The 5,696-nt window shown below is 52.2% G+C and overlaps 1 long non-coding RNA gene across 1 annotated transcript; it reads left to right on the top strand.

Moving 5' to 3' along the window:
- Positions 1–2,616: 2,616 nt before the first annotated feature.
- LOC149121890 (uncharacterized) lies at positions 2,617–5,406 on the top strand. The gene is made up of 2 exons (XR_016221039.1): positions 2,617–2,810; positions 3,903–5,406. It is a non-coding gene; the product is annotated as an uncharacterized LOC149121890 (long non-coding RNA).
- The last annotated feature ends 290 nt before the right edge of the window (positions 5,407–5,696 follow it).

A 5,696-nucleotide genomic window follows, 5' to 3' on the forward strand; every position in this document is an offset into this window, starting at 1 on the left:
TTGTGTGAGGTTTATATGGACACATACTTTCCTTTGGGAAACTATTTAGCGTTGAGCATAGCTGGGTCCTATGGCAGACGTATGTATGACCCAGATGCTGGGCTTTCCCACCAACAGGGTTTGATTCCTCCAGAATCATCTAGCCTGATGGTTTCAGCCTTTCAAATTGTAGACATTCTCACATTCATGTGCTGGCAAACTCAGTGATTGTAATTTGCACTTCTCTGGAGACAATTATGTGGAGTGTCTTCACGTGTGTTCATTTTTCAACGGTACACCTGTGATGAAGTGGCTCACCAAACACTTTGCCTAGTTTTTTTTTTTTTAAATTATGTTGTTCATTTTCTTGTTATTGCAATTTGGGAGCTCTTTATATATTCTGGAAGTAGCTGGATAAAATTTTTAAAGTCATCATTATGCTTTCACATATTTCCTCCCAGCTGATGGCTTGTGTTTTCATTCACTTAACAGAGCAAGTATTTTACATTTTTATTTAGTTTATTTTTTTTCAGTTTTTTTCTGTGTGTGCCATGTCTAGGAAATTGCAGACTCAAGGCCACACATATTTTGTATGTTTCCTCCTAGACGTTTTATGGCTTTAATTTTTCACATTTCCCTCCATTCTTAGTTGATGTTTCTATGTGGTGCAACGTTCATGGTTGGGTTGTCTGTGTGCTGTGTGTGTGGCAGGGGCACGCGAATCTGCTTCCTCTACTGAGTTCTCTCTGCACGTGGGGAAGGCCAGCCGCCCACACGCGTGTGGAGCTCCAGCCGCCCACATGCGTGTGGAACCGTTTCGGACTCTTTAGTCCGTCTGCTTGCCAGCCCTGCGGCTGATTCTGCCCTCGCCGGATCCCGGGAGCCTCCCAACGACTCCTGAAATCGCCTGGTCTTCCAGCTCAGCTCTTTCAGAGTTGCTGGGCTCTCCCGGGTCTTTCGCATTTCAGAATGAATGTTAGCATTGGTACATTCGTTCCCACAGGAAGAGCCTGTGGGATTTTACTTGAATTTGTGTTGAAATTATAGATCTGTCTAGAGACAGTTGCTGCCATAAGAAACCTCATCTTACGAGGCCGGCGCTGTGGCGCAGTGGGTTAACACCCTGGCCTGCAGCGCCGGCATCCCATATGGGCGCCGGTTCTAATCCTGGCTGCTCCACTTCTGATCCAGCTCTCTGCTGTGGCCTGGGAAAGCAGTGGAGGATGGCCCAAGTGCTTGGGCCCTGCACCCACGTGGAAGACCCAGAAGAAGCTCGTGGCTCCTGGCTTTGGATCGGCACAGCTCTGGCTGTCACGGCCAACTGGGGAGTGAACCAGTGGGTGGAAGACCTCTCTCTCTCTGCCTCTCCTCTCTCTGTGTAACTCATTCAAGTAAATAAATAAATCTTAAGAAAAAAAAAAAGAAAAAAGAAACCCCATCTTATCCTGCTGTGTGCAACACTGGTCCCCAGCTCCCGCTCACTCCATGTCCACTTGGGCCTTCTTGTTTCCGAGTTTACAGCTTTGCACACCTTTTGTCAGAGTTATCCTTAGATCTTTCATTTATGTTGATGCCAGTGTAAAAGGCGCAGTTGTTTCTCACTTCAAATTCTAGTGGCTTTTTCGCTAGGATACAGAAACACAGTTGATTTTGTTTGTTGACTTCGGATCCTGCAAGTTCTCTGAATGCATTGATCAGTGTTATGAATTTCTGGCAGAATTGATATTTTCTGTGGAGGTGATTGTGTAACAGGCGAGTAACCTCAGTTCTGCTGCTTTCTTTTCGACCTGGATGACTTGATGATTTATTTATTTTTCTTGCCTTACTGCCCTGGACAGAACCTGTTGCAAAAAAGAATAGAAGTGGTGAGAGCCAACACTGAGGTTTCCCAGGGTGCCAGGAATTCAGTGTCACACCACTGAGGGTGTGCTGGCTGTGGGATGGTCATGTGATCTTCATTAGATGCAGGAAGTTCTCTGTTTCTACTTTTAGGAACAGGAAGCTACTTTACAAGGAAAAGAAGGTTGGATCTGGGGAGTTTCTTGAACGGATCTTACAGTTTTCCCATTTAGCTTGTTGGAATGTGAGGTGCAACACAGTGATTTTCCAGTGCTGAGCCAACCTTGCATTCCTGCGACAACTCCCGCTTTATCACATTGTATAACTGCTTTGTGTTTACTAATTCACCCTATTTGGGGTGAGACTTCTTATTATTCTTGTTCACACCTGAGGAAGCGAGGCACAGGAGGCTGCCCTTGACAGGTCGTGAGGGAGGTGGTGTTCTGCACAAGCTCCCTCTTCTCTTCCAGAGCAGAAACACAGATTACAATGCCTGCGACACGTGTTCCCTTTCTGCACACGTGATTCATACAGCAGCAATAGTTCATGTTGGTAAGGGACTACATAGACTATAAGTGATTGCTAAGGCTTCCTGGTGTAAAATTCACACCAAGATATTTCAATGCAAGTAAAAGTATATAAACAGTGCTTTTTCTTGAAATTCAAGAGATTAAAAAATGGAATACAAACAGATGAAATTCTAGGCAACCTTTAGAATCTTGATTTCTCATATGGATATTTTCTGCTTTAATTAATTATACGAGAAAGCACAGCCATAAGCTGGTGTATGTCATGTCGTCCCACTCCTACCGAACGGATCTGTATGTCTAAACTCACACATGTGATCGAGACAGGAGCCTGGAAATAGCCCCAAGTAAGTGAAAAGATTGCAGCTGTGTGCTGTGGGCTGGGGACGAGCCAGCCAGCCTAGCAGAGCACGAGAGACGCCAGGCTCCGTGTTTCGGAGACAAAGTCCCTAACGGGCAACCAAGGTGCGGACGGCAGTTTTCAAAGGAAGCAGAGTTCATGGCTGCGAGTGGCACGGGTGCTCTTCCAGGTGTAAGGGCGGCGTGGGGGTGCTGGAGCTAATCTTGTGGATGCTGTGGTTAAGGGGACAGCAGAATTTTGTGGTTGAACGTAACAATTATCCTGGGAAATTAGGGCGCGTGTTTAATGAGCTGAGGTGCTCTGATTTTGCCGTGGTTGGCCTGCCCGGGCTGGGGTCCACGGACTCATGGGACGCAGAGAAGTGTTCCTTGTGAGTGCACCCCTCGGGTGGTGCTCTGTGGGAAGGGAATCCCCCGGCTCCTGTTTCACCTCCAACAGCCAGAGCTCACCTGATGCTGCTTGGTGGAGCTCACTGCTCAGCAGTCACACCTGGCACCAGGAAACGGTGCCCCTCCCCCGGCAAAACCTGGGCGCCTCCATCTTTCTCACCTGCTGCTTTGGAGAGGGGCTACGGGGAAGGGGTCCCTTGCAAAGCAAGTTCTGCCTGTCCGGAGCCAGCTGCTCGGGGTCTCCTGGCCCGCTCAGGGCCCTGTGTTCCGCAGTGGTCCCCTCGCCCCCCCCCCCCCCCGGGCTCTCTGCCCCGTCCGGAGCCAGCTGCTCGGGGTCTCCTGGCCCGTTCAGGGCCCTGTGTTCTGCAGTGTTCCCCTCGCCCCGTCTTTGGGCTCTGCTCCTGCCCCCTGCCCTGCTCCTGTGCTCCCGGGAATCCCCACTGTTTGTTGATGCACGAAAGAGAACACGGAGGCCCGGATGGGATGGCGTCGGATCAGTGTCCCTGTGGGATCTGGAAAACACCGTCCCAGGAACTGGTGCTGGCCTGGCTTCAGGGTCCAGCAGCTCCTCCACGCTGCTGGGGATTCCTGTGGAGCCTGGATACAGGCGACCTCCCAGGCCTTCCTCTTGGGAACGTGTCCACACACGTCTCTCCCCGCCCGCATAGTAAGCGCCAGTGCAGCTCTCGTTCTGGTACCTGCCGTCCTGCTGCTGTTGATTTTGTTTTGCTCCAGGATTTCCCAGTGTGCGGAGTGTCTGTATCCCGGCTGTGCTGTGGACCGCCGTGCCGCGCTTCTGTCTTCCAGGTTGATCCAGTTCCCACCTGCTGAGTGCTCGCCCCTTCAGGTCAGGCCCCGTCCGTCACACATCTGGACAGACCCTCGGAGAGCACAGCCAGGGCATGCTTGAGACCCTCCTCCGATCAGTGCCGGACCCTTGCCCTGCAGGCAGTGGCGCGATCCTTCCCTTCTGTGAGCCCGGATTATTATGTTCTCAGCCAGGACTCGCTTGAGCTTCCTTCGTGGAATCTATCCAGCACCTGCCCAAGGCCACTTCTGCCGGAAGAGCTCTCTGACCAACCACGCCACAGACACTTGTAAGTGGAAACACGGCCGGCTCTAAGAGATCGCTCTTGTCCAGTGCCCAGGAAACCAGCTGACACCTCCCACCTGACCCTGTAGTTGCGTGAGCCGGCATCTCAGAGCCCGCACCCCCAGCCCCGGATACCCCACCGTCCCCTTCCGTCCGACATTACTGACGGCAAATGCCGAGCGTTAGGAGACAGGCATCGGGGCTTCTCTGCGGCTACCCGGAGCTACCTCGGGTGCTGGGAACAGGATCTGGAACCCGGCTGATTTGTGCTGGGCAGCCCAGGGGTCAGCGGCGTCTCAAGGGCTGGATGGTGAACGTGCACTGCAGGCCCCGCGGTGTCACCACAGCTGCCCTGACCTCCCCTGCTGCCTAGAAGTGGTCTCAGTCCCAGCAGGAAACCAGTGGACATGAGCCGCCTTCCAATAAAACTTTATTTAAAACAGCAAGCGCTGGCTGTGGTTTGCCAGCTCCATGTATACTCATTGTTTCCACTCAAACCTCGATTCCCAAAAACACACAGCAGAGCAGAGCCAAGGGCATCAGGAAGCCCAGCCTCAGACGTTTTTAACCCATTCAGTGCTTCCAGGGCAGCTCTGGGCATTATACCCGGGTCACAGCACTGCGGCGGGTGCTGTGACTGACATCGTAGTGAGAGCTCCCGCATTTCTGGGGATTTTTCTCTCTTCTTCCTTCCTTCCTCCATCTTTCTCTTTCTCTCTCTCTCTCTCTCTCTCTCCTCTCTCTCTCTCTCTCTCCTCTCTCTCTCTCTCTCTTCTTCTTCTCTCTCTCTCCTGTCACTCTCCTCTCTCTCTTTCTCTCTCTCTCTGTGACTGAGAGAGGGTGATGGACCTCCCATCCTCTGGTTCATCCCCCGAATGACTGCCATGGCTGGGGTTACACCAGGCTGAAGCCGGGACTCAGGAGCTCCATCTGGGTCTCCCACCCGGGTGGCAGGGGCCCAGGTACTCGATCCACTTTCTGCTCCTTTCCCAGGCGCATGAGCAGGGAGCTGGATCGGAAGCTGAGCAGCCGGGGCTCGGTCGGTGCTCCTGTCTGGGATGCTGGCGTGGCAAGCAGCCATCGTGCCCAGCACCTGCCTCCTCCTTTCTTCTCTCTGTGTGCTGAGTGGAAGGCCCTTCCTGCTTGTTTGTGGCAGCTCCACATCCCCACGTGCCTTCGCTCACTCCGCTGGAAGCCTCCCCAGTTTTGGTTTGGGGAGCTAATTGTCTCTGTGCCTGGCGCAGGCGGCCCTGTCAGACAGTGGCAAAGGCTCAGCTCTTCTCACATTGGCAGCTGATTTCCCGTAAGGATCCTGTGCCGACTTCCCACTGCAGCTGTGCACGGACATGTATGTAAAGTGTTCACACGTGCTAAGGAAAAGGACGCTTAGTGTGTGCCACGTGAGTTTCATTTTGGAGTTCTTTAATTGCATTTTCTCAGGGAGCTGTTTGGTTCATGGAAAATAGCCTTAGCACATTTTAATACCGTGAAATTGTCTGAGTGACCCA

Source organism: Oryctolagus cuniculus, chromosome 15, assembly GCF_051225735.1.
Source record: "Oryctolagus cuniculus isolate XC-2025 breed Fujian yellow rabbit chromosome 15, ASM5122573v1, whole genome shotgun sequence".
NCBI lineage: Eukaryota > Metazoa > Chordata > Mammalia > Lagomorpha > Leporidae > Oryctolagus > Oryctolagus cuniculus.